The sequence below is a fragment of the Petaurus breviceps genome, unplaced genomic scaffold (genome assembly GCF_028583685.1).
Source record: "Petaurus breviceps papuanus isolate PSGF00001 unplaced genomic scaffold, PetGlider_PUasm1.0 37, whole genome shotgun sequence".
Lineage (NCBI taxonomy): Eukaryota > Metazoa > Chordata > Mammalia > Diprotodontia > Petauridae > Petaurus > Petaurus breviceps.
The window spans coordinates 44,450,090-44,478,015 of record NW_027186296.1 but is presented as its reverse complement, the minus strand read 5'-3'; the positions used below and the strand labels follow the sequence as shown (position 1 = coordinate 44,478,015).

The window sequence follows — 27,926 nt, the reverse complement described above, 5'->3', positions numbered from 1 at the left end:
ATAATAAATTGATGTGATGCCTGAGGGGTTCATCATTTATATTATATGGTATCTCATTCACAGTTCCTTTGGGGGGGAAATGTGCAAAGCTTTGCTTGGCAGTCATCTTGACACACTTGTTGGTGAGTTAATTAATAATAATCATATCAGTATAGATTGTGTAAGGAAATGGTAGAAATTGTATCACTGAAGGCGGCAAAAATTTATCACATAAAAAATTCGTATAAAGACATGACCAAATGGACAAAATTATACACTGGCAGCTTGCTATCCTTCATAAACCAAACAGGCAAGAAATCCTATTACTACAAATACAAACCCCCTAATATTTTTGAGAATTAAATAAATATGTTATACTGCAGTGATGTACCATTAGAGATAAAACTGTTGCCTATACTTGCCTGGAAATAAAATTAATCCATAAAAAATTAAGAACTCCCTTTTTAATAGAGGTTGCCATGTCAGATACTCATAACTTCCAAACTATTTGGAATGAAAAGCTTTCAAAACAGAGACTTGGCAGAAGAAATCAAACCATGTGGGGATAGGATGAAGCACAGATCATTTCCATGATCCTGGCTGCTACGGGAGTTATACTGAGGATGCTTTTAGTGAATCAACACAAGATGAGCTTATGTCCTAATACTTTTATTAAACTACAAAAAGCAATCACCTTATCCACCTGCACAATAGTCTGCCTAGTGTTAAATATTAAAAAAATACTAAGAAAGCAATTTATCCCGGTAACATTTCTATCTGAATACTATCAGATATAAGATGGGATTTGGTTGTTCAGTTGTTTCAGTCATGTCTGACTCTTCATGATACTGTTTAGGGTTTTCTTGGCAAAGATACTGTAGTGGTTTGTCATTCCCTTCTCCAGATCATTTTACAGATGAAGAAAATGAGGCCAACAAGGGTTAAGTGACTTGCCCAAGGTCACAAAGCTAATGTGTCTGAGGCCAGATTTGAACTCAGGAAGATGACTCTTCCTGACTCCAGGCCTGGCATTCTACTTTTTTTCTTTTTGGAGGGCAATTGGGGTTAAGTGACTTGCCCAAGGTCACACGGCTAGTTTTTGTGATAAGTGTCTGAGGCTGGATTTGAACTCAGGTCCTCCTGACTCCAGGGCCAGTGCTCTATTCACTGTGTCACCTAGCTGCCCCATAAAATGGGAAGAACAAGAAAAAGTATGTAACTACACCCCATTGGCTCTGTCTACACTGTGCCCCATGGGACATGTGTGGAGCTAGTCTCCTTTAGTATATGTGATCTAGGCAGCATACTCTAACCAAAACCAACAGGAGTGGAGGTGGGAGAGGTTGATTATACCAATTACTGTAACAACAAACAACAATAATAGAAATAGTAATATTAATGGAAAATGACCTCAAATATCCTGGAGAACTCAGCTACTGAACTGTACTGAAACCAGAGCAGGGTCACAGACCAAAATGTTGCCCACAATTGCCTATGTACAACATTACATGGATCTGTAAAAATTCAAGAACTGTGTTTTTAATAGTTATCATCATGCCAAGTTTTTATTGTCTCCAAGCTAGGTGGAGTGAAAATTTTCCAAAATAAAAATGCCTAGTGGGAAAAAATAAAAATCATGGGGGGACGGGTCTAAGTACATGTTTTCTCCATTATAGTCCCTGCTACTGAAATTGTATCAAGGTTACTTTCAGTGTACCTCTAGAAGATGGGCTCACACTGTAATACTTTTATTCAACTACAAAAATCGGTTTGCTAGAGATTAGTGCGGTGTTCTGCAAAACATTAAATACCAAAGAGTATGGGTAGGATAGAGACAGGCTTGTTCTTCTTGGAACTCTAAAAAAATGAGAATGACGTTTCTATAACAATAAAGATTTTGTGGGGGTGCCACATTTATATGTTAATAATATTTATAATTACATTTATAATGTAAAATGGTTCAAAGTTTTACTCTGTCTTGGAGGTAACTGGGTATAATGGAGAACGTGTCTGCCTTTTGTAAGGCAAGGGTACAGTTATCCCTTCCACATCACTGGGGTTAGGGACACACTGCCCCTATGATCTAGAAAATTCCTGTAAAATTTTTGGCCCTCTTTGTACCAGAAATCTGAATTATTATATTATAAAATATATTGACATTATACAATTCTAAAAGTTTCTAAACTTTTTCTGTGTTGTCTGCTGGCCTTCACATGTTGTCTGCTGTTTTCACAAAACTCCCCCCAAATTTCCATTTAATTTCTTTTTTTCTTTTTTTTTCCTGCCTTTTGGAGGGCAATTGGGGTTAAGTAACTTGCCCAAGGTTACATGGCTAGTTTTTTTTGTGTGGATGTTAAGTGTCTGAGGCCGGAACCAAACTCGGGTCCTCCTGACTCTGGGGCTGGTGCTTTACTCACCATGCCACCTAGCTGCCCTCTCCCCATTTAATTTCTTATGCCAACCAGTGATATTGTGAAACTCACGATATAGAAAGTTGCAAAGTAGAAGGAATAACTGTATTTGTGTTTCCACTATGGAAATCTGAATATAAAACATTCTTGAAATTGGATTGGATCTAGATGTGGATTAAGGTAAGACACTATCCCATTATTTTTTAATTTAGCTTGTGGAGAAGCCATTCCATATCTTCTTTTCTCCCATTGAATTAGCACTACATGTAAAGTGAGCTAAGAGTCAGAATCTTAGGATCATCATTCTAGAGCTGGGAGGGGACTCAGAGGTCTTTAATCCAACTCCCTCATTTTACAGAGGAGGAAACTGAGGTCCAGGGAGTCAACTTCATGACTTCAGTAAATGCTGAACTAACTCGCTGGGATCCCTGAGTAATGTGAAAACATAAAGATTTAGGATCAGAAGACCTGGGTCCTACATTCAGCTCTACTGTGTAATGTCTATCGAGACTCCCGACTTCTAAGTGCTTTTGTCACCTCACCTGTAAAATTAAGGTTACACTATAATCATAGAAATGTTAGAATGAGAAGCATCCTAAGAAATCATCTAAGAATGGATGTGACCCTGCGTGATACAATGGAAAGAATGTTGGAACTGTAGTCTAAGGACTAGGGTTTGAATCGTTACCTTCTGTTTACTGTGTATGTGCCTTGGGGTAAACCATTTAAAATCTCATTTCCTCAACTGTAAAATAAGAGAATTGGAGTAGATGGCCTCTAAAGTCCTATGATTCTATAATCTAAATCCTTATATATAATCTATATGACATATAGATCATATGTAATCTAAATCCTTATATCCTTATATCTAATCTACAAAAACCTTAGACTATATATAACCTAAATCCTTATATATAATCCAAACAAGACATATAAATTATATATAATCTAAATCCCTATAGGTCATCTATATGTTATATATAGATGAAATATAATCTAAATCTTATATAAATGATATATATGAGGAATCATAATATAATTTTATTATTAATATAATTAACATGCAATTATATAAATATAAAATAATATAATTTATAATATAAATATAAAATAAATATAAATGAGTAAATTTAGGGGTAGAGAAATCAAGCTACTTGATCAAAGCCACACAGGGAGTGACAAAGCTAGAGTTCTGTCAGGGTCCCTTTTGGTTCTTAATCTACTGCTCCTTTAACTATTCCATCTGATTTTCTATGGTTATTGTGAGAAATAACTGATAAATGATTGAAAAGTACTTAGACCTTTTCAAGGTTTAATATTTCCCCCCAAAGGCAATGAATATTCTACAGAGTTACTGTTTTCAGCTCAGCTGCCGGATTACCTTATTTAGTATTTACCTACCAAAAAAAGCTTTCGCAGTGATATACCTTGCAACTCAAAGGGTTTTATTGGGAACTTCACAAAACTCTTAGGCACTGTTCACTGGATCCGTATAGAATTGTATTCAAAGAGCTGAGAAAGCTCCATTCACTGGTTTCAAACAAATTACACACATTTAACATGATGTGAAACTTCTCATGCTATACAAATAGCAGCTTTTGCCATTGTGCTCCAAAGAAAGCCCAAAGACGCTAGAGAAGAGGAATAGGGATTGCAAAAAAAAAAAAAGAGGTGCCCCTGTTCAGACACAGAAATTATGCTCATTAGGACGGAGCAGGGCAGGGGGAGGGAACATATTCTGAAAAGACTGTTGCATGGGAAATATAATTTGCACACTGACCATTAATTGGATTTTCAGGAACAATTCACTACTGTATTCAAAAGAGTCTAATTCTCTTCCCTGATATAATACAACTGCTTCTTCTATTACTCCCACATGCCAGAGGTGATTGTTAGGAAAAGGGGTCCTGAATAATCCAATCCAGTATTAATGAATTTTTTAAAGGAAGACACAAGACATCAAAAATGGATAGAGAGGGACTCAGAGGCCATCCTACCATAGGAATATAGATTTGGGAAGAAAGGGACTTAGAGACCATTTAGACCAACTCCTTTATTTTATAGATGAGGAAACTAAGGCCCAAAGAGGGCTCAGGGTTACACACAGGTGATAAATAGCAGGGCCAGAATTGAAACTCAGGTCCTCTCATCCCAGGATCAGTGTTTGGTGCACAGTTCCATTAGGTCTTCATAGCTTTCTATTAAAAATATGATCAAAACAATGAGCAAATATCATTTGAGATCCCTTCAAACTCAATTTGGTGATTTAAGGAGAATATTCAGGGAAATTAACTTTATTTGCAGCAGCTCTTTACATATTTGAGTCCTATACAAATATAAAAAAAACCTTAATTTTATATAATCTGAAGAGAGAAAAGGCAGTTTGGTGGATGGTAATTAGTCATTAAGAGTCAGAAATTTAGGACTCCTGTATATCATTAACAAGAAATATTTATTTACTCTTCACTACATACAAGAAAAAGTAGATTGTCTCAGTGAACAGAAGGCCAGTCTTAGATTCAGGAAGATCTTGGCTGATGATACATAGTTACTAGGTGACCCCGGACAAATCACTTAACCTCTTAGTGCCTCGGATCCTAAGTAACAAATGTACAACAGTGCAGGGAGTTGTCACGCCAAAAGCTATTCACAATGATAAAATCATAGGTCTTTATTGCCCCTGTCCCCTACAAATATTCTTGGTGGGCCTGGGAATTACAAAGAGGTAGAAGATACAGTCCCCAACTTTAAAGAACATGGAACCATATAAACTAGTTGGGGGAAGAAAGGCAATCCCTGTTAAAAGATAATTAACAATATAAAATAAGCCTGTGAATGCCAAAAGGAGCAGTGCAAACACTAAGTGCCATTACAACCAGAAGAGGCCATTTTGGACCAGAGTAGTGAGGGGAGACTTTTCTGAGAGCACAAGGTAGAGACATAGCAGACATTTAACAAATGCTCATTGGTTGGTTGATTGAGGAGTTGGGACCATATAGTGCTGGCTCATGGAATCTAATTATCTTAGAGACCAGATTCTAGATCATATCGCATAATGAGTCCCTTTCACAGATTGCTGAAGCCTTTGCCAATGCTCCCTTATTGCTATAATGGTTTCTTAAATGGTTTCCAGATTGCACAATGTGTAGAGCACCAGCCCGGAGACAGAAGAACCTGAGTTCAAATATGTCCTCAGATACTTGATATTTCTTAACTGTGTGACCACGTGCCTCACCCCCAAAAAATTCATAGTGGAAGAAAACATTAAGTTTCAGTGAAAGCTTAGTAAAAATGATCTAAATTTTTTTCCCATACAAGTTCATAGATTCCCTGAAATCTATCCATGGATGATTTGGGGGTTCGTGGACCTTGGGTTAAAAACCCCTGATCTAGTACAATTGTCTTATAGATGGGGAAACTGCAGACAACAGACTTGTCCAAGGCCACAGAGGTAGTAAGTAGTAGAGATAAGACTAGAATTCAGGTCACAGGAACTCCAAATGCAATGGTCTTTTTTCTATGTCACACTCTCCTGCTACTACAACAAATTGTGGGTGGGGGAAGACTTAGTTTCTCTAAGTTTAAAGTGGTCTAGTCCCCAATACCTATACATTATCTCCCCACCCCCAGTACAAAAGAAAAGTTTCCAAGACTCAGCAGTATTCCCCCTGTTACTTACTCTCTTTCATCTCCTTTTGCCCATACCCAACTCCAAAATGGTGCCAGTAGTCAAAACCTAAAGTTTCTTTGATTAAAAAGAGATTCTTGTCCTAGTGCTAAATCCACAGCCTTTAACTGAACTTCTAGTGTTGGTATGTCCAGTCTACAATTCAGGGCAGGAAAGATAGCTATTTTGTTTATCTATGCCATTAATACACTTGCCATTGACCTCTTTAGGTGATCGTGAAGAATGATGATATTGTGTTTCTAAGGATCTTTGAGTTAAGAAGAGACCATTCCATCAGCCTGCAACTTCTCTTAAGGTTTGGATAATACTATCCACCGCAACAGCCACCTCACACAAAAGATAACAGATCTTTGCAGCTCCTACTCCTCTGTGCCTTTCTCATTTGAGTGGGTCTTTTCACTCACCATTTTCATTCAAAATATCTGTGACACTACCGCAGAATACTCATGTACGTCCTCTTGACCTCTATCTATAAACAGCCTTTCTCACAATGAGATGTTCCAAGTTTGGGAGATGGCTATTTTCAACAAAGAATTAATTGCAAAGTAATTAAGTTTAGAGCAAGGGAATAGATGAACCCTGTCTATCAGAAAGGAACAGTGTGCACAATGACATAATCAACCAAAGAGACGATGCTTTAGATTAAAAAAAAAATCTTTCTTTTCTCAAGCTCAAAATGAAGCATCCTGTCACTTATATTGACAAGATAAATCTAAGCTGCTTAAAGAAGTCCTTCATTTTGTTCTCATTAAGTTGTGAGGTTAAGAATTTTACCCTCGACATCCATGCAAGTGATGGCAGGCTTTCACCTTGAAAAGTTCTCTGAGCTGAACTACATTCACACACTAAGCCCATTGACAAATATAGTACCACGATATGCTACAGAACTATATAGCTAAAAGTCAATTGCTCTGCTGGCTCCAATCCAACTTGGCTCCACTTTCCTCAATGAACATGGTATGTACAGAAAACACCCAGGCACAGAAGGAATCATCCCCCTGCTTTGAGGCATGTAGATCTTCCCAGTTAATACAAAATGGATAGAAATGAAATAATAATTTAAAAAATCCTGCCCAAATTCTCAAACTCCATTCCTAACAGAAGACCAGCTTTAATCAGAAGAGCAATAAGTATACTTTATTATAAAGCTTTACCTGAATGTTTAATCTGCTTAAATAGTTAGGCTATGCCTGCCTTCATTTTCTCGTTTCTTCAGGGACCAAAGACATGTCACCCTATATCAAAGATTCTTTCCTGATTGTATGTCTGTAGATAATACTAAAAAGCAGATATCTTTATAGCTTTTGACACTGCTGACCACTGCTCTCTAGAGCCTTCCTACTGCCATCTCCCTTTTCTCTACCTTTCTTTTTCTCTTTCTACCTCTTTGGCCCCTTCCTTTTCAGTGTTCTTTGTTGATTCATCACTCATTTTTTGGCCCCTAAATGCTAGTAGCCCTCAAGGCTTTATCATAGACTTTCTTTTCTGTTTACTCTCTTTTGCTAAATTTATCAACTCCCTGAAGTTCAAGGATCATCTCTAAACAGATGTGGGGGGAAGCACTGATTTTGGAGTTTGAGTACTTGGATTAGAATACCTCTGATGCTTGTTGATTATGTGACATTGGACAAGTCACTTAACATTCCTAGGTCCAATTTTTCTCTACTCTAAAATGAATGAGTTGAACTAGATAGCTCCTGAGGTCCCTTCCAGATCTATAGCCATGATTCCATGACTCCTAGATATAATGTAGAAATTCAGCTCACATTTCTTTATTGAGTTTCCATTTGCCAACTGCCTGTTGGCCATTTCTTCTAGAATGTCCTGTAGGTATTTCCAACTCATCATGTCCAAAATGGAAATCACCATCTTCTTTGCTACACCTGACCCTCCTTCAAACTTCCCAATCCCTATGGAGGTATAGGATAACACTCATACTTTCCTTCAACCAGGTTCACAACCTCAGTCATCCTTGACTTCTCCCTCCTTCTCCTTCACTCCCCACTTCATCCCATCAGTTAGAAAATCTTCTTTACTCTACTTTTATAAAACTGTCACACATACCCACATCCCCCACACAAACCAGTCTCCTCCTTCCCATTCACATAGTCACACCTCTAGTTCATTTTATCACCTTTTGCCTCAACTATTCTAATAGCTTCCTAATCGATCTTCTAGTTTCTAGTCTTTCCTTTCTCTGATCAACAGTTGCTAATATAATCTTCTTAAGGAACAGGTTTAACTGTCATCATTCTACTCAATAGCCTTTAGTAGACCTCTATTTTTTCAAGGATATAACTATAGATATTATAGCATGCCTTAAGATTTGCACTTATCAAGAGAGGGTGTTCAAAAAGCCTTAATTCCGTTTCACACTTCAATAAGCTATATATAAATTATCTCATTTGAGTCTCAGGACAAGTCTACAAGATATGTACAGTATTTTTATCTTCATTTGATTGATAAGGAAGGGGTGGGAGGCACAATGAATAGAGCACCAGCCCTGGAGTCAGGAGGACCTGAGTTCAAATCTGACCTCAGACACTTAACACTTACTAGCTGTGTGACCTTGGACAAGTCACTTAACTCCAATTGCCCTGCTTTCCCTCCTCCAAAAAGCAAGAAATTAAAAAAAATTGATAAGGAAATGGATGATTGGAAGGTGACTCATCCTTTCTAATATACAACTAGGAAGTATCAGAGATGAGATTGCTTTTAACTCACATTTCTCCTGACTTTGAGTTTAGAACTCTTTATTATGCCACAGTGGCTTTTAGTCAGACTCAGTCTGGGTCTGACCTACCTTTCTGGCTGAATCTCACATAATTCCTCATCAAGTTCATTCTAGTCAAATGGACTATTTGCTATTGTTCCCTGAACTGAGCACTCTGTCTCCTGCCCTTGTGTATTTGTACAAGCTATCCCTCTTATGCTCTAACTGTTCTCATTTTTCTCCAAGGCTCAGCTCAGATAAGACTTCCTTAAATCCCCCACTCCTGGTTCTCCCCCATTTGCTAATGTTCTCCCTCCTCAACCTATATTGTATTTACTGGTCTATGTACTGTGTTGTTGTAGTCTAGTAGAATGTAAGCTCTGTGAGGGCAAGGAGAGTTGTGTTTTTGTAGACTTGGTGCTTAGTCTGTTGTTGTTAAGTCATTTCTGATTCTTCATGACCCATTTGGGGTTTTCTTGGCAAAGATACTGAAGTGGTTTGCATTTCCTTCTCCAGCTCATTTTGCAGATGAGGGAACTGAAGTAAACAGGGTTAAGGGACTTGCCCAGGGTCATCTAGCTATTAAATGTCTGAGGCTGGATTTGAACTCAGGTCTTGCACATAGTATATAATTATTAAATGAATTTGTAGAATTGAAATGAATATTCACAATTATAAAAAAATTCAGGGATAGCACTCTAGCCATATAGCCAATTGTCTTAGGCTTTGGGATATAAGATGAAGACTCTTTAAAAAAGAATATAACATTTACTCTAAGAAGAAATCATCTTGGAATTTATCATCTAGTTATCAGCAACATTGATATGGAAGAGATAATGGTAGTAGACCAAACAGGGTATATTAGATCTTTTTACAGAAAGAGTTTAACACTTGGGTTTGGGGGCTATTTCTTCATTGTTTCAGGCTGAGTTGAAATACGTGGGAGGGAAGTGTGAGAGTGAGGCTGGGGAAAGAAGAAGGGTGTCATCGGTGTCCTTTCATCTCACTCATGCAGAGGACACACAAAACCACATAAGTGGCAAGTTTTAACTCTGCTTCCTCCCTGTATAGAGTAATGGGTGTAACCTCTGAAGATGTTAGAGTGGCAATCTTTAGTAGGTGAGACAAGCAAAGTACAAAAATAGTTTTGGGGAAAAGTTTTCTCCAAAGTGTCACCTATCACTACTCCAGGAGTTAAATGACTTAGGGAGGAATTTTACCCTTTAATTTTGAATTCAGGATAATTTAAATCAGTCTAAGGGAAAGAGAATAGAAGGGAATAAACACTGTAGCGACATTCCAAATGCTTGGCTTGATACATATAATCTAAGTGTATTGGTTATTTATTTGTAGACTACCATATTAGGGATCAGCTAAAATCACAACATCTTGGTTATTGATTCAGCTCAATAGTCTCCTTGTCTTTCATTATTATTTAGTATTGGCTCTGCTTGCACCATATTGAATATCATCGACTCATATCATGCTGTATTGTGAATGAGCTCTTATAGAACATCATGCTCTTTCCCGTAGTTGACCTACATTGTATTTTACTCTGAATGAGTTTAATGGATTAAGATTTGATTCACATGAGTTTCCATGTGTGAGACTGCTGGGTGCCAGTCAATGCCCTTCGTGTGCTTTCTGTGACACTGTCACAATTTGTTTCCAGTTTGGTTCCCTGAAACTCATTTGAGACCTAATGCTAATGATGAGTTTCTCTCCTAGGAAAGCCCGCATTCACATACTGTGATCTCCTTCTGTCAGAACAAGCATCAACGTCTTAACCTCTCTACTGAGAAACTATGGTGGAAGTCTAGCCAGTTAGTGACTGATTGTGATAAATTAACCAAAATACATGTTATATTAGTCCAGGTCTATTTCAAATAGCCAAGTGGACAATTTTTATCTAATCCTGTCTCTGAGAAATGAGGTTTATCATTCAGTGATCTTTCTGGAGGCTATTTTATATTTTCCCTGAATCTTCTTCCAGACAGGAGTTTGGATTTTAAAAATTTCCACCCATAACTTAAATGATCAATTTGCAAAATATCACCCCAAAAATGTAATGATGAGCCTGTGGTTTTTGAATAGCTATTTAACTACAATAAAATTTAATCACAGGATTCAACACTGGTAACAACTAAAGCTATAAAATTAACAAACCTGAAAGGAAGAACAGCCCTTACTATATAATTATTAAAAAGGGGACAAGGACATTTTAAGAAAAAGCAGAGAAAGGTTTTGGTTTTTTATGTATTTTTTTGGTATTGTAATGACCTTTAAAAGTAGACATTACATATTATTAACAATCTCCCTTCACCCTTCCCTCTCAAAAAAAAATGGTGTACATTTTCCTTACTATCCTGTAAGAATTGGGAAAACTGAGTGATAATTTCTCTGAAGGGAAACATTATCTATTTGCCTAATGATTCTACAAGGAGTTCATAAGTATCATCTCTCTTAGAAATAATAATACTTTGCTTTTATATAGTATCTTTCTCCAAGGAGCTCAAAGCATATTACAGACACTACCTAATTAATCCTCCCTGTATCCCCAGGTGGTAGGTAGGTGGCAGGTATTATCAAGATTTATCATCATCTCTAAGGTGAAGGGAGGGAGAGGAAGAGGGGGAAGGAGAGAGAAAAAGAGGGAGAGAAAGAGAGAGAGGGAGACAGAGAGAGACAGAGAGAGGGAGAGAGACAGAGAGAGAGAGAAAGAGGGAGAGAGAGAGAGAGAAGTGAGGGGGAGAGAGAGACAAAGAGAGAAGGAGGGGGAGAGAGAGACAAAGAGAGAAAGAGGGGGAGAGAGAGAGAGAGAATGCCAAGTAAATTAGGTTCTGATTACATGACACCAAAACAGCCAGTCAATTCAGCGAAAAGGGGAAAAACAGTTCAACTTTTCCCAGTTGTTTGACTGAACTTACAAAAAAAAATTAAATCCAGTTATATTGGTATCATATAGACACAGTCTGAATGGTAGTGCCAAGGAAAGAACCCACATCTCCTGACTTTCAGCCTGGTGGTCTAGTCAGAAGACTATTTTGGACAACACTTATGATATGAAAACTCAGTTTTTCCATCTTGTGCTGGACACTATACTATCAAATAAAGTCTCCCCCATATGGTTCCAGCTCCAGTTCTACTATTTATTGTTCTTTGATTGTAAGCAGAGCCAATGAAGGTTGTATAGCCCCCAAAGTGCACGCTTGGGTGGGGGGACGGAATGATCTGGTTTGGCGGTCCACACCATGCAAACCAATCGGATCATTGCCATGTCTCCATTTCACTCTGTGCTATGTGCAGACAATCGAAACCTCAGGGTTTGCAGAGGCAAGTCTGCTGAATCGTACTCTTTTAAGTGCTGTTCCATTTTATTTCAAACATGCCACCGGCGGATATCAGCTTCCCATTGTTGCACTCTTTTCCTCTCCCTGGAGAGGAAAACATACACCATGGTCTTGATCAATAACACAAGAATGAGGAAGGGGGTGCTTAGGCCGAGATAGATTAAAGCTTAAATTAAAAGTCAAAGTGGAATTCCCTAATTTCAGAATGCTTTAGTGCCAAACTCCCTGGGGACTATAGACTCCTCTTAAAACACTAAACTTAGTTCCCCAAAAGAAAAAGCCCCAAGAGAAATATCAATCAAATTAATAAACTAGTTGTCTCTGAAGTGAACTACTTTTTTTTTTTGTTTTTGACATTATAGTAAATAGCTTCTGAGTCATACTTACCTAGCATTGGAGCGTGTAACCTTGTTGTTGGGTCTTATAAAAATATCAAATGAATAAAATAGTCTTAAGGGAAAGGCATACTTTTGCTCAAATTTGGTACTACCTATGTTACTTGAATTACCTTCAATTCTTAAGGATATTGGCTATAGCCATTTGTGGCTTTCACTTTGTCTCTGGAAATGGGGAGGGAACCAATGGCATCTTTGCTGTATCTCCCAGTCCTCGTGTCCCAGTGGGCTCTGATACTGAGAACTCCTATTATCTGCTTCCAGGGGGAAACCATTTATCCCAACATGCCTGATTGATTCTAGTTTCTCCCTGGTCCAAACAAGAGTAGTTTCCCTAAGCATTCATTTTAGCCTAACCCTCCAGGGCTCAGAAATTTAGCTTTCCCCATTCTATTGCCACAATGTAAAATCCAAACCCTTCATGTGTCTGGAAGCCTCTCTACTAATTACCTCTTTTTTGTCCTTTTTTTGTCCTCTAACCTTCTCAGAAAACCTCCAAAACTACCCCAGACTATTTTCTCCTTCTACTATGTCCTGACCTAGACCATGCTTCCCTCAAGTGTCTCTACTCTTTTGTGAGAGGCACACATATGCTAAGTGCAATCTTTTCTATGCTTCCCAAGGATTTCAGGTATTATCAGTGCCCCTTAATTCAGCACCATGGGACAAAGCCCCAGGCATCCCACCCTACTTATGGCACTAATTCTGTGAGAATCAGTGTAGTGTGTTGGATACAGAGCTGGCCCTTGGAACCAAGAAGACCCATACCTTGAGCAAGTCACAACTTATTTTATTTTGTTTTGCTTTTTGGAGGGCAATTGGGGTTAAGTGACTTGCCCAAGGTCACATGGCTAGTTTTTGTGTTAAGTGACTGAGGCCAACTTGAACTCAGGTCCTCCTGACTCCAGAGCTAGTGCTCTATTCACTACACAACTTCTTTAAGACTTAAAGTTGAAAAGAGGTTGCTGATCTACATTGGTAGGAGGAATTTCCTCCTCTGGGAGTTCTCTATGACAATAAAATCACAGGTCAAGTTCATATCTCTGTCTCAATACTGCCCTGCCCCAAACTTCCTGGTTCCTTCCTCTGAGAAGTCTTCCCATGTTAATTCCATGTACTCTAATTACTTCAGCTATCACCCTTCCCCACAAGTCCACTGCCACAATTACATTTAGCTCTGGACAGTTATTAATTTGATTGACTGTTTATCATATATTTGCACAAATTTTTCATGGGTAGTTCTTTCTGCTCCTCGTCTTTGACTCCTCAGAGAGGCAGAAAATAAATGGAATGGAATATAGTATCTGATGTTTATTCTGTACATATTTATATATACATTGTCTCTACCAGTAGAATGTAAACTCCTTGAAGGCAAGGATGTATATTTTTTTTGGTCTTGGTATCCCCAGCACATAACACAGTGTCAGACACATAGTAGGCAATTAATAAATCTTCCTTGATTGATTCATGGAAAAAGAACTGGGCTTAGAAAATCTGGGATAAATACTCACCTATGTCACCTTGGGCAAATCACTAAGTCCTCTAAACCTTCACAAATGGGGATACTATTAATTTACTTGGGTTGAAAAAAATGAGATAATCGAGATGAATGTGTTTTGTAATCAGAAAATATATAAATGTAAATGCAATGAATTACTATTAGGAGTTCCTTGAATATAGAAACCATGCCAATTATTTCCTTTGTTGATGCCCCCAATACATAATATGGTGGTCTACTTACAGAGTTCACTCATTATTGTTCTTACAGATTGTCTGCCTGTATATTAGGCCTCCTAAGTACTTATATCTAAACACTAGCAGGAAGCATGCCCTAAATAAGGAGGAGGAGGCATGCTTTCATTCATATAAGGCAGTTGCCTTAGACATTACTTGGCTATACTGGCCATTCACCAATGCCATGACTCTTGTTCAGGCTTTAGAATTTTTTTTTTTTTTGGATCCCTGGGTAACATTTTGATGACCCTTTCTGATTAATCCTTTAATCATGTCCTCTACTCACAGGTGTCCTTTCCCATAATTACCCTTGTGGGATGGAGGGGGAGGAGAACAGTAGTAGTAATAGTAGTGTCAAGACCTGTCATCTATTCCCTTGTCTGCTTGAAGCAGGGTTTCACCGTAACTCAGAATTAGAAGATGAGTTTCATTCAATTCCATTTACCATATACTTATTAAGAACTTACATACAGCTTCTACTTCTAGTGAACACCAAATGGCAGACTACGCTGGTGCTGCAGGAGGTGCGGGAGGCCCCGGGGGCCCCGGCGTTAGAGGCCGGGTCGGCTTCTGCGTTGGCTTCGGCAGTGGGGGCCGAGGTCGAGGCTGGGCTGTGGCCATGGGGCCCGGGGAGGAAAGGCGGAAGACAAGGAGTGGGTTCCTGTCACTAAGCTGGGCCGGCTAGTCAAGGACATGAAGATCAAATCTTTGGAAGAGATCTATCTTTTCTCCCTTCCTATCAAGGAGTCTGAAATCATAGATTTCTTCCTGGGATCTTCATTGAAAGATGAGGTTCTGAAGATCATGCCTGTTCAGAAACAAACTAGAGCTGGACAACGTACCAGGTTCAAGGCTTTTGTGGCCATTGGTGACTACAATGGCCATGTTGGTCTGGGTGTCAAGTACTCCAAGGAAGTGGCCACAGCTATTCGAGGTGCTATCATTCTGCCCAAGCTGTCCATCGTTCCTGTGAGACATGGCTACTGGGGGAACAAGATTGGCAAGCCTCACACAGTACCCTGCAAGGTCACTGGGTGATGTGGGTCGGTTCTGGTGCGCCTGATCCCCACCCCTAGATGTACTGGCATTGTCTCAGCTCCTGTGCCTAAGAAGCTGCTGATGACGGCTGGAATTGATGACTGCTACACTTCTGCGAGAGGCTGTACTGCCACTCTGGGCAACTTTGCTAAAGCTACCTTTGATGCCATCTCCAAAACATACAGCTATCTAACCCCAGATCTGTGGAAGGAGACTGTGTTCACTAAGTCTCCTTATCAGGAATTCACCGACCATCTTGTGAAGACTCACACTGGAGTATCTGTCCAGAGGACCCAGGCAGATGCTGTGGCAACCACATAGATGGTTTTTTATAAACAAATAAATTGAACTATGGCTGATTAAAAAAAAAAAAGAACTTACATACAGAGAGAGACATCATGGCACAGTAGACAGAGTACTGAACATGGAATTCAAAAGACCTGGATTTAAATGTGCTTCTGATAGTTAGCTATGTGACCTTGGTCAGGTCACTTAACCTCTATGAAGCCTGGACAACTAACCACTTATGACTTATCTTCACTAACAGTTAACAAGAATTTATTACATACTATAGGTGCCAGGCACTGAATAGGTTAACATTGTTGACTCAAATTTATATATAACTTTAAATGTTGCAAAATTCTTTACATACATTTTCTCATTTGATTCTCATGACCCTGTCAGAGATTTATTCTCATTTTACAGATAAAGAAACTGAGGTTAATATTGCCACTTTAGAGATAAGAAAACTGAGGCTTAGAAAAAGTGATTTCCTCAGGGTCAGAGCTAGGATGTGTCAGAAGCAGGATCTGAACTAGGCATTCCTGACTCCAAGTCCAGCACACTATCCTGTTATACCACACTTACTGTCTTAGATTTAGAGCCATAACTAGGGTGGAGTGGTTAGGGCTTTGTCCCAGGGTGCTAAATTTAGTGGGCACTAAGACCACTTGAAATCCTTCAGAAACATGGAAAGCACTGCATTTAGTACCCACCCAGCAGGAGCAATTTGTTAAATTGGGAAGCTACCAGAGAGTAGAATGGAGTTTCTTCCATTTTTGGTCCTGCTCCCTAATCCAGGCCCAAGTGGACTCCCCAGTGGTGGCCTTATACCAGTGTGCTAGGGTATTTGATTTCGCTCCCCTGAAATGAGGTTGTATTGCCAAAAGTCTCAAGTATTGTGATTATACTTGCCCAGTGCACAAAAATTCTTAGTTAAAGCTTTGATTGGAGGAAGTTCCTACATTAGGAGTCAGAACACCACACCACAGTCAATGAAGGAGATGTAAATGTTTAGTCTTTATGGATATTATAATCAGGCATAGCGGATGAAACTGACAGATAAATAACTATAATACAGTTGTTGTTCACTCATATCTGACTCTTTGTGAACCTATAGTGGTCTGCCATTTCCTGCTCCAGCACATTTTTGAAGATGAGGAAACCGAAGCAAACAGGGTTAAGTGACTTGCCTAGGGTCACACAGACTGAGGCTAGATTTGAACTCAAGGGAGATGAATCTTCCTAACCCCAGGCCTGGTACTCTATCCATTGCACCACCTGACTGCCCATCTATGATACACAGATGCAAACAAAATGCTGGGATGTATTTTGGCTTTCATGGTCTTCTTTCTTCCTAGTTTGTGTGTGTCCCAAGGTGGGTGGGACAAACACTTGTAATTAGTCTATTGTATTAAAAGGCTGAGAAAGAATTTTCCATCCTAACCTCACCAAAATTCTTTTACTTAATTCACCAGACTCCACACAAATTCAGACCTTTTCTCTATCCCCACCCATGCTTTCCTCTTGTCCCCTCTCTTGGCTTCTCTGATCACCCTCCTTTCCCTGAGTATAAAAGCAGTTGTAATATAAAGTCTGTTTGGAATTAAACTTAGAATTATTTATATCTCAGAGCTTGGTTTTGTTTTTTATGTCAACAGTCCGAAAAGAAAGATTGTTAGGCATCTTGCCCTTTAAATAGGGCATGGGTGGGATCCCAAAGCTCTGATGATAATGCAAAAATACTTTTCTTTTTGCATCTTCTTCTTAACAGTCTCTAAATGAGGTGGAGGGGGCCCATGTCTCAGATTGTAAAAGAAACATCTTAAATACAATAATACAATTGTCAGTGACAGCCAATATAGGGTACATGACAATGGGGTATAGGTTAGTGGAAATAACACTTGGAATCTGGAGACTAAGGTTGGAATATATATGCCTATTTTTGAATATTCCCCAGCTTGGTGACCATGGATAAGTCACCAAATCTCCTTGAGCCTCAATATTCTCATCAGCAAAATGAAGTACTTTGTCATCCATAAAACCTAAAAATACATGCGACATAGATAACGTTAATTTGTGGTTTTCTGAGTCAATATGCAGCTGCAGGGATCTCTTTCTTTTTGAGGTAGACACTACTGAATAGCACTGTAGAATTTCTTTTCCTAATTACTTCACATCCAGCTCTCTACCATACTTACACATATTCTCTCCCTCTCATCATGAACCTTCTTTCATGTTAGTTCATCATGCTGAAAACTGTTTTCTCTATGGTAGTCTTAATTGAGAGAGTAAATGTCTTGGCATGTTTAGGAAGATGGGAAAATAGTTCTTTGAAATACTGGTTGTAATTTGTTTTTTAGATTATTATAAGTCAGAAGTTTTTAACCTTTTTTTTGTGTTAAAGGCTCCTTTGTTCATTTGTCTTGTGAAGTCCATGAACCCCTACCGAGAATAATGTTTTTAAATGTATAAAATAAAATATTGGTCATTTCAAAAGTCTTAGTGCAGCTTGAAATCTTAATAGTATAAAACTCCACTAAGACTTTTGGAAAACCCTCACATAGGATTAAACAGGACATAATTATATTGAAATACATTTGTCAAAACTTCATGGACTCCAGATTCAGAACCCCTAGGCTAGATTTAAGTAGTGTTATATTATCTTTTTGTCTTTTGTTGTTATGGGCACTATATTTCTACCACCCAGCACCAGTGCCTGGCAAATGTTATTGTTGTTCAGTCATGTCTGACTCTTCATAATCCCATCTGGGAATTTTTTTGACAAAGATACTGGAGTGGTTTTGTCATTTCCTTCTCCAGATCATTTTACAGATGAGGAAACTGAGGCAAACAGGGTTAAGTGACTTGCCCAGGGTCACACAGCTAGTGTCTGAGGCCGGATTTGAACTCATGAAGATGAATCTTCCTGACTCCAGGTCACTCACAGAGCCACCCACCTGCCCGCCTGGTAAATAGTAGGTGCATCTTTTTTGATTGAGTAGAGAAAAGGCAATAACTTGGTAGAATAAATAGAACCCTTGCACTGGGATTCAGGAGCTCTGGGTTTTAGTCTGGAGATCTGATAGCAAGAAGATGAATAATTGTGGGTAAGTTTAACCTCTCTGGTTCTCTATCTTATGTTGGTGTGGTAAGGAACACTGACAAATTCAAGTATCTTCTTAGAGAAGAGTAATCAGAATGTGGAAACATTTTGATCAATCTTTTTTGTTTTAAAGCAGTTGGTGTTAAGTAACTTGTTCAAGGTTACAGCGGCCAGTTACTACTTTTGTGTGGGTGCCGAGTATCTGAGGCCGGAACAGATCCCGGATCTCCCAACGCTGGGGCAGACGCTCTTACTCACTGCGCCACCTGGCCTTGAATCAATCTTATAACTAGGAAGAGTTGAAGGGATTAGGCATGTTGAGGCTACAGAAAGGATGATCAAGGGAAATCATTATCACTTCAGACATCTGGAGGACTGGCTAGTGGAAGGTCTCGACTACATTCTGTAGTGCTCCAAGCGACAGAACCAGGCAGATGGATGAAAGTTATTGGTAGGCAGTTACCTGACATAACTTCCTAAAAATCAAAGCTAACAGTAGTAAGATTATCTTGTGAGACAGCAAGTGCCCTGGTCCATAGATATTCAGAAAGGATCTGGATGACCATACATCCCTGAAAGTAGAGAAGAAATGAATGTTCTTATTCTGGCAGACCCTTTGGTGGGAAAGGCAGGCAGTTAGAACATTTTGGAATATCATTACTGTTGTCCCACTGTAGCTTTCTCCTTGTGTCATTTGGCACAGTCTTGTGAAGGGAGAAATCCCTGAACAAGGTCGTGACAAGCTTTCTATGCAGTGTCTTTCTGGGGTATTTGCACCAGTTTCCTTCCATCTCTGTTTAGGCTTCAGTCTAACCACATCTTTCATATGTACTGTGGTTGGAAATTCCTTTGTTCCCAGTTGCTTAAAGCTATGCATATATCCAAAGAGGTAGGCATTATCAGGCTGCAGAAGCTTAACTGACCTTTGTTGTTATGAGAGGCATTGGTTGTTGCTATTGTTGAATCATTTTAGTCATGTCTGACTCTTCATGAATCTATTTGGGGTTTTCTTGGCAAGGGTACTGGAGTGGTTTGCCATTTCCTTCTCTCACCAACTCATTTACACATGAGGAAACTGAGGCAAACAAGGTTAAGTGAGTTGCCCAGGGTCACCCAGCTAGTAAGTGTCTGAGGTCAGATTTGAACTCAGGAAGATGAATGTTCCTGATTCCAATCCCAGTACTCTATCCACTCTGCCACCTAGCTGCCCTGGTGAGACCCTGGAGGAGTCAATAACACTCTTGGCTTCAGTTTTCTCACCTGTAATAATAGCTTCCTAGCATTTATAGGACATTTTAAGATTTTTCAAGTGCTTTACAGATGTGATTTCATTTGATCCTCACAACCTTATGAGGTAGGTGCTATTATTATCCTCATTTTACTGATGAGGAAACTGAGGCACAGTGGTGAAATGACCTGCTCAGGGTCACATAGTAAATGTTTGAGGCAGGATTTGAACTCAGGTCTTCATGACTTTAAACTATCCACTATGCCACCTAGCTGGCTTGCAGAAAGCTGAATTAAGAGATTTTTAAGAAATAAAATATATTGTAATACATGTATATATATATACATATATACATATATATATGAATTTAGCAGGGGTAGGAGTTTCCTCTTCTGCTCCCCTCTATCTTCACTCTACTCTTACTTCCCGTGAACTAAGAGGCTATTTAAAAAAAATGGAAATGTCCCATAGCTGATTTGAAGGGGAAAAAAAAGCAGAAAGACCATGGTTCAAAGAGTAGAACGACCATAGGATGAAAATCTAAATTTAGAGGGACCTCAGAGTCTACCTAGTTCAACACTTTTCAGATAAAGAAACTGGAGCCCAGGAACATTAAATGATTTGCCCAAATTCACACTGATAGTAAACATCAGAAATGGCATGTAAATCCTGATCTTCTGACCAAAAACCTAGGCTCTTTCTATTACATCACAATGCATTCTGATGGAAGCACCTTAATTAATAGTAGGTATGTAATTTACTATTTTCAGAGAGTTGTGTGTTCATCTGAGGTTTTTGTCAATGTCATGGAAGAAATTTTGCAAAATATCCAAGCAAGACAAGGATTATAAGGCTATTAAACTACCAGATCTATAGATTAGAAATTTCCTTAGTGAATTTCACAGCAATGTGGCAGAGATTGGTCTGCCCATCCATTTTGGAAAAACAAAGTATATTAAAAATGCATATTGCTCAGGGACGCAACCATGAATCCTCATGACAACCAAACAGCTAGCTCCATTCAATGACCCTATTTGATAACATCCAGAAAGGCATAAAGTAATGCCTACATTCGTAGAAGGTGCTTGCTATAGCTGTGGAAGATGTCCCAGCAAAGACTTTAAATGGAAGAGTGATTATCTATAAGTAGTAAGGTCATACAGATGCTTTTCCCTGCAAATAACACAAGACCATAGGACCATAAATTTAGAGCTGGAAGGGACTTCAGAAGTCACTAACTCTAATCTTTCTTCTCATAGAAGGGGAAACTAAGGTGCAGAGAAGTTAAGTGAAATAGGATTTCAACTCAGATCTTCCTATCCCCAAGGTCAACATTATCATTGCCACCCAGCTGCCTCCTTATTAGGTCAAACCCCATTATACTTAAAAGAACTTGGTCCAACAATACATAGAGAAAAACAACAACAATGAACAAATGGATGAAAAATGTTTGTTTGGGGCGGCTAGGTGGCGCAGTGACTAGAGCACTGGCCTTGGAGTCAGGAGGACCTGAGTTCAAATCCAGCCTCAGACATTTGACACACTTACTAGCCGTGTGACTTTGGGCAAGTCACTTAACCCCAATTGCCCTCCCAAAAGCAAAAAAAAAAGTTTGTTCTATGACATGAAACTGATGTGAAGCTCCTTAAGGTAGTCTATTGGCACATATAAGTTGGCCATGCATAAAAGCCTAGCAATGCTAGGCTCAGAATAGGATACAGAGAGAAGGTTGGATTATATTTGGGAAATTGCACGGTATTTTCAATGATTCCAAGATACTCAAAATTAAAAAATAAACAAAAAACATGTTTTTAATACCAACATTATCCTACTGATTTTATATGGCTATGAATCTTGGACCCCCCCCCAATTTTCAAAAAATCAAAATTGAATGTGACTCATTGGGAAAGGAAGAGACATCTCACAGATATAAAAGTTACATAGGAAATGTATTATCAGAAAAGGAAATGTTCTGTTTATGTAAAGATGTCCCATTTGAGTGGTGCACTAATATTAATCTCCAGAAAGTTAAAAAAATCTAGATGGCCTGTACCATATTGGAAGGAAACTCAATGAAGAACCTATGGGCAACAAGGACAAGAATTGTCCATGATAAGAAAGTGTGTATCATTGCAATAAGCACCATTAAAGGGAGTATGAGCTTATAGATCCATTGAATTACTGAAATATTACTCACAGCATGAAATACAGCAGGCAGGGAGCCTGTCCAATGAGTCTATAATTATATACATATATATATCTTGGACACGTGCTGAAGATGGGGGGTGAGCTGGGCCAGAACTGAGGAGCAGAAGGTTAGATGTATTGCCTTTGTGAAACTGGACTGTGATTTCAATGAACCTAATCTTCTCAGGGTGAAAGAGCCTATCTCTAACATTCATATTCTCTAGGTAATGCCACAGAGCATGGCCCCCATGGCAGATTAAATCTGTATTTAAAAACCAGGCAAGTCAATAATCAGATGTAGAAAACTGACCATGTAACAAAATTTTTTTTTCTGTCAAAGCAAAGCATGAAGATAGTCTACTAAGGCAGGAAGAGGCTGATGAGATCTTTGTCAGTATTAGGAGTACATCTAGACAGATAAAATAATGGATTTTTGAATTATTACAGTAAATCAGTTACTATGTGGTTGCCAGCCCTAGAATTCCAACCATGATCTTGGAGAAATTGAGATTATAAATAAAGTAAAGAGCAGTGGAAATATACATGGTGGGCTTAAATCAGCTTCAGCATGGTAATAACAATGACTGATTATAAGAAGTGATGGAAAAGACATCCTCAAGACTGTGTATAATCTGAAAATAGGTGGACTGGTTAAAGGTAGCAAGGATGATAGACAAAAGGGACAGTGGCAATATGAGATATGGAGAGAATAAGGTTTCAAGCAATCTGAGTAAATTCTACATGCAAGATTTATGGGAAAATATGGTGAGAATCACATAAATTGAATAGGTGTAGAGGAATTATGAATCTATTGATGAAATTATGGTCCATCAGAATCCCAAGGTACAATTAATCACATTGCTGTTGAATGCTCGGTCTTCCCCCTAATTTATAACACCTGCTTTTCTCTTCCTGCCATATGACATTTCTAACACCTTCATCCTTACTTGGTTAACAAAGATGACAGTTGCTTTACAGCAGATGGCTGATAATCTGTGATTTGTCTTCTCAATGCTTCAAAAGCGTCTTACCACTATCCTTTTCATTCAAGACATTAAGGCTTACTAGAAAACTAAAAATACTCCTTTGCAAATGACTTGATTAAATGCTTCAAATTTACTAGCCTTCCTATGTTAGTCTCAAGGTAGAATGGATTTTAGAGTTTCAGAAGTAGTAATCAATACAACTAGGTGGTTTAAGATATTTTTAAAAGCAATATCATAAAATCATTTTTGGAGATATTGGGATCAAGTAATACATTTTTAAAAAGGGAATCTAAAATGTCAACAATCAACTCTTTACTTTCCATTTGGAGATGATAGGAGTTGGTTATCTAAGAAAGAGTATCCACTATCTTAATATTGGGTATACACCTCAAATAGTAAAAATAGCAAAAGCTTAATAAGTGTCCTTGGACAATGAAAGACTTATTTTAGAGTAATACATCTGGAATTGAACCCTCTCTGAGGAAACATTTCACTGTGAATTTGAGATGAATAAGGACTGACATAAATCTCTGTAATTTTTTTCAGAGTAGAATGTTTTCTTCTCAATCCCAATTCCACCAATCAGTAATCATTTATTAGTTTCCTACTAGTGCTTACCAATATAACTCACCACATGTTGAGCATAGGAAATACAAAGAAAGAAATGGCAGTTCTTGTCCTCAGGAAGCTTACATCCTATCAAATAATTTAGACCTTGAATGTCCTTCTAAGTCCAGTTTAGCTCCCCCACCCCCGCCTTCTTTATGAAGCTTTCTGTGATTGTCCTAGCAATGATTCCTAGTGCTCATAGCTGGTACTATTTCACCTATTGGGGTCATACACTAGCATGTGGTTGTTTTGTATTAGTCTTCTCTCCCCAACCTAATTGAAGATCCCTCGGAGAATCTATGACTTCCTCTACCCCATAGTACTGGGGTTTTTAATACATGCTAACTGACTTAACTAGGAAGGTTCTGAAACATCTCTCCCTGCATGGTGCCTAAAATTTGTCCTTCTGAAGTTGGAATGTATGCTCTTGACCCCAAGTGGGGCAAAAAAGAAAGGAAGAAAGAGAGAAGGAATTGATCACTTCCATCAGCAAGCCTTTTAAGAAACAGCCTTTAAATGTCTTTCCACATTTCCAGGATGGCTGTGATCCACTGGCCAGCAATGACAGCACCAAAACTTTTAAATTATGCAGGAAGATTATAATCATTAATACAACTATGCTCCTAAAAGAAAATGAATGTGACAAACTTTGCAACATGTGACAAAGCCATCAACACATGTCAAAAAAAACCAGGAACTAATTTCCTTATTAGGGTGACTACAAGTCCAGTAAGTGAACCATTCCATAGTAACGTGAAAGAAGAGACCATTTTCTCTAAGACTGATCTTTTCAGCAAGACATGTCCTTTTTTACCCAGTTAGAAAGCTGTTGGCACCCTTATCAGTTTGGCAAAAAGACTAAGGGAATGTTTAATTCTGTACTTAAAATTCTTGGTTCCTACTGACCACATTCCTAGTTCTCAGGGAACACTGAAAAGGTCTTTGAAGTGTTCTGTGAAACTGAGAAGGAAACATAGCAAAAGGGAGAAAAGAGGAAAAAAAATAATTTTAAGTCATATTTCCTTTCTCATGTCTCCCTTCATCTTGCCTTCTTCTGCTCCCTTAACCCTGCACCATCCCCTTAACCTTGTCATATTAAGAGCCTCCCATAAAGAAAATGGGAATTGTTTTGAAAGAAGAAAAACACGAGTCACCTGATTTATTTATTTTTATCAGTTTCTACAGAATGAGAGATGGAAGCTACAGCACAGAATCACTTTGGGCTACAAATTCACTAAAAAACATTTTTCTGTGGATTTTAGTCACGATTCCTAGGGATGATGTCTGGGGAGAACATTTTCTGAATTATAAAATAGAGGTTTAATGGCCTCTTCGCTACTTTCATGTGACTGATCTCATGAAATGCTCTCAGAGATGCAATATGGCCTAGTGCAGGGCCCTAGTGGAAAGAAGCCTTTCCTCAAAACCCAAAACACCTGAGATCAAGTTTTGTTTCTCATATATACTGGCTATTACCCTGGGCAAGTCTTTAAACCTCTCAGTGCTCTATGATATAATTTGCAGAAAGGGGAGTCTCATGGAAGGTGGCTACCTATATTGATGGAGTGAGTTTCCTTACCTAGGAGTTCCTTATTCCAATGAAATCACAGATCCAGTCTCTATTCCTATCCTCAGTCAGCAAAATGTGTTCCTGTGGTCACGCAACTGAATATTTTCTCACTACTCTAAGGACCTAAAGGAAATTAGACACCGAGTGGGCCTGAGAATCACCAAAATAATTCACTCTTTTTACATGGTTTCTATTTGAACAATGATCCCATTTGGAATTATGTGAGAAGATAGATTAAATTTTTTATATCCTTTGTCTTAGTAGACAGTATTGGGCATGTATAGACTAAGGAGGTCATGATCAGAAGGGAAGATGTTATATATGTCTATATATACACATATACCAGGCAGCACGGTGGATAGAGTACAGGACCTGGAGTCAGGAAGACTCATCTTCCTGAATTTAAATCTGGCCTTTATTATCTGTGTGACACTTATTAGCTGTGTGACCCTGAGTAAGTCACTTAACCCTATTTGCCTCACATTCCTCATGTGTAGAATGAGCAAGATAAGGGAATGGCAAACCATTCCAGTATCTTTGCCAAGAAAACTCCACATAGGGTCACAAAGAGTCAGACACAACTGAAAGACAACTGAACATACACATACACATACACACATATATATGTAATATATATACACATGTATGTATAATGTGTATGTTTGTATGCATGTGTGTATATCCATCCATAACAGCACCGTTATACATAGGGAAGAACTAGAAACACAATGAGTGCCCATTGATCGAAAGATTGCTGTACAGACTCAGGCTTATGCATGTCATAGAATATCATTGTGTGGTAATACATGGCAAAGAAAAGGAATCTGGGAAAAAAAAACTAAAACATCAGAAATTTTATTTAAACTGATTCATAGTGAAATAACCATAACCCAAAGAAGAAGATACACCATGCCTAAAATAGTATGAATGAAAAGAACACTAAAGGGAGTCAGTTCTTAACCAGTAAACTTAATGACCAATATCACATATCTATGTCTATGTTTTTCCTTGTCACAAGGAAGGATTCATTTCAGGGGTAGGAGAGATAGTCAGAAAAGACCGGCATCAACAATTTTTTTAAGAAAAAAGATCTCTACCACTATCTTCTTGGACACAATGCAGGAATTTATAAATATAAAAATTTGTCTTCCTGGGAAGGCCAATTTATCAGTAATAGACAGAGGTTGATATTCTCTCAACTGAGATTTGGGGAAACATGTAAGGGGATCAAAGTGGCCTCGGTAAAGGCCCAACACAAACCAAGGTAAGGACTACCAGTTACAAAGATAAAATAGTCTCACTGGTTAGTCAGTTGGTCTTTCTTATGTTGGGTCCAATTTTGATTTGTTATAATGGTGGCAGAGCCAAAGTTATCTGGCCTTGCATTCCACTTCTCCTATAGAGTCAAGTCAAATCAAGAAACACTTATTAAAAGTGACTCTTACATGCCAAGTACTATGGCACATGCAAACAACTATGTATAAATAGCCTCTATATAGACAGAGTGGATTATCTTAGTAGTTAAACACATCTTACATAAATGCTAACTTTCTGTGGGCCTTTGATAAGGCAGACTAGCCTATACTTTCTAAAAATGCAAATATTTCTGTTTTTCAGTAAAACAGGTCATTTCACCCATAGCAAAGGGAGGTAATAATGAGAAAAGTGACAGAAAGAGGGGGGAAAAGTAGATGCTCATTCTGAATACCTAGCTTCCCTCAAACTCAGCTCATGTGCCAACTCATATGGGAAACCATTAGTAAGATCTGTAAATTCTTGGGGGTAGGGAAACTCCCACTGCAGAAACTCCCTCTAGTGATACAGACTGGCAACTATTTGTAACTCAAAGTCTTAGAGAGTTGCCAGATACCTTGATAGGTTAAGTGATTTACCTATGGTCACACAGATAGTGCTTTCAGGGCCAGTACTTTCAAACTCCGAAGCTGGTGCTTTGTCCCCAGTGCCCGAGCAGAGGCACTTAAAAATACTTACTGGTATGTATTGGCTAGATTGGATGCTGTTAACAATGCATATTGAGATTCTTTTCCCCCTCCAGTGATTATATACAGAATGAACAGCTGGAAAATATCTTCCTTCACATTCTTCTTAAACCTTCATAGGAATGAGCGGGTGGTAAAATCTCCCAGAAAGTCTACGGAGTTATCTGCCAAGGCATCCTATCAGCAAAGTAACAAAAGCTTCCCTTGGGATATTCTAATGGGAGTAGATGAAATGTCAGAAAACAAGGGCAGAAAATACAAGATCTCATAACTGAGGGATTATTTGGTATATACAAGGTACATGTTACAGGCTTGCTATGCACACTTAAAACTATATATATATAGATATAGCTACCTTCAATTCTCTTTCTCTCTTTCCCTATATCTATTTATACCTATATATCTATCTAAATCTACCTATCCATATCTATCTACAATCTATCTATATAGCTATTAGCTATATCTATCTGTATATCTATAACTTTAATCTTTATCTATCTGTATCTCTATCATCTATCTTTCTATCATCTATCTATCTATCTATCTATCATCTATCTATCTATCTATCTATCTTTCTATCTATCTATCACCTATATCTATTTATCTATCATCTATCTATCTATCTATCATCTATCTATCTATCTATCTATCTA

General features: G+C 38.4%; 1 protein-coding gene and 1 pseudogene across 2 annotated transcripts in view; one reads left to right on the top strand and one right to left on the bottom strand.

The window, feature by feature from the left end:
• RORA (RAR related orphan receptor A) overlaps positions 1-27,926 on the bottom strand; it is an 892,807-nt gene that overhangs the window by 234,985 nt on the left and 629,896 nt on the right. The gene's annotated exons all lie outside the window — the stretch shown is intronic.
• LOC138168543 (small ribosomal subunit protein uS5-like) lies at positions 14,752-15,684 on the top strand (annotated as a pseudogene).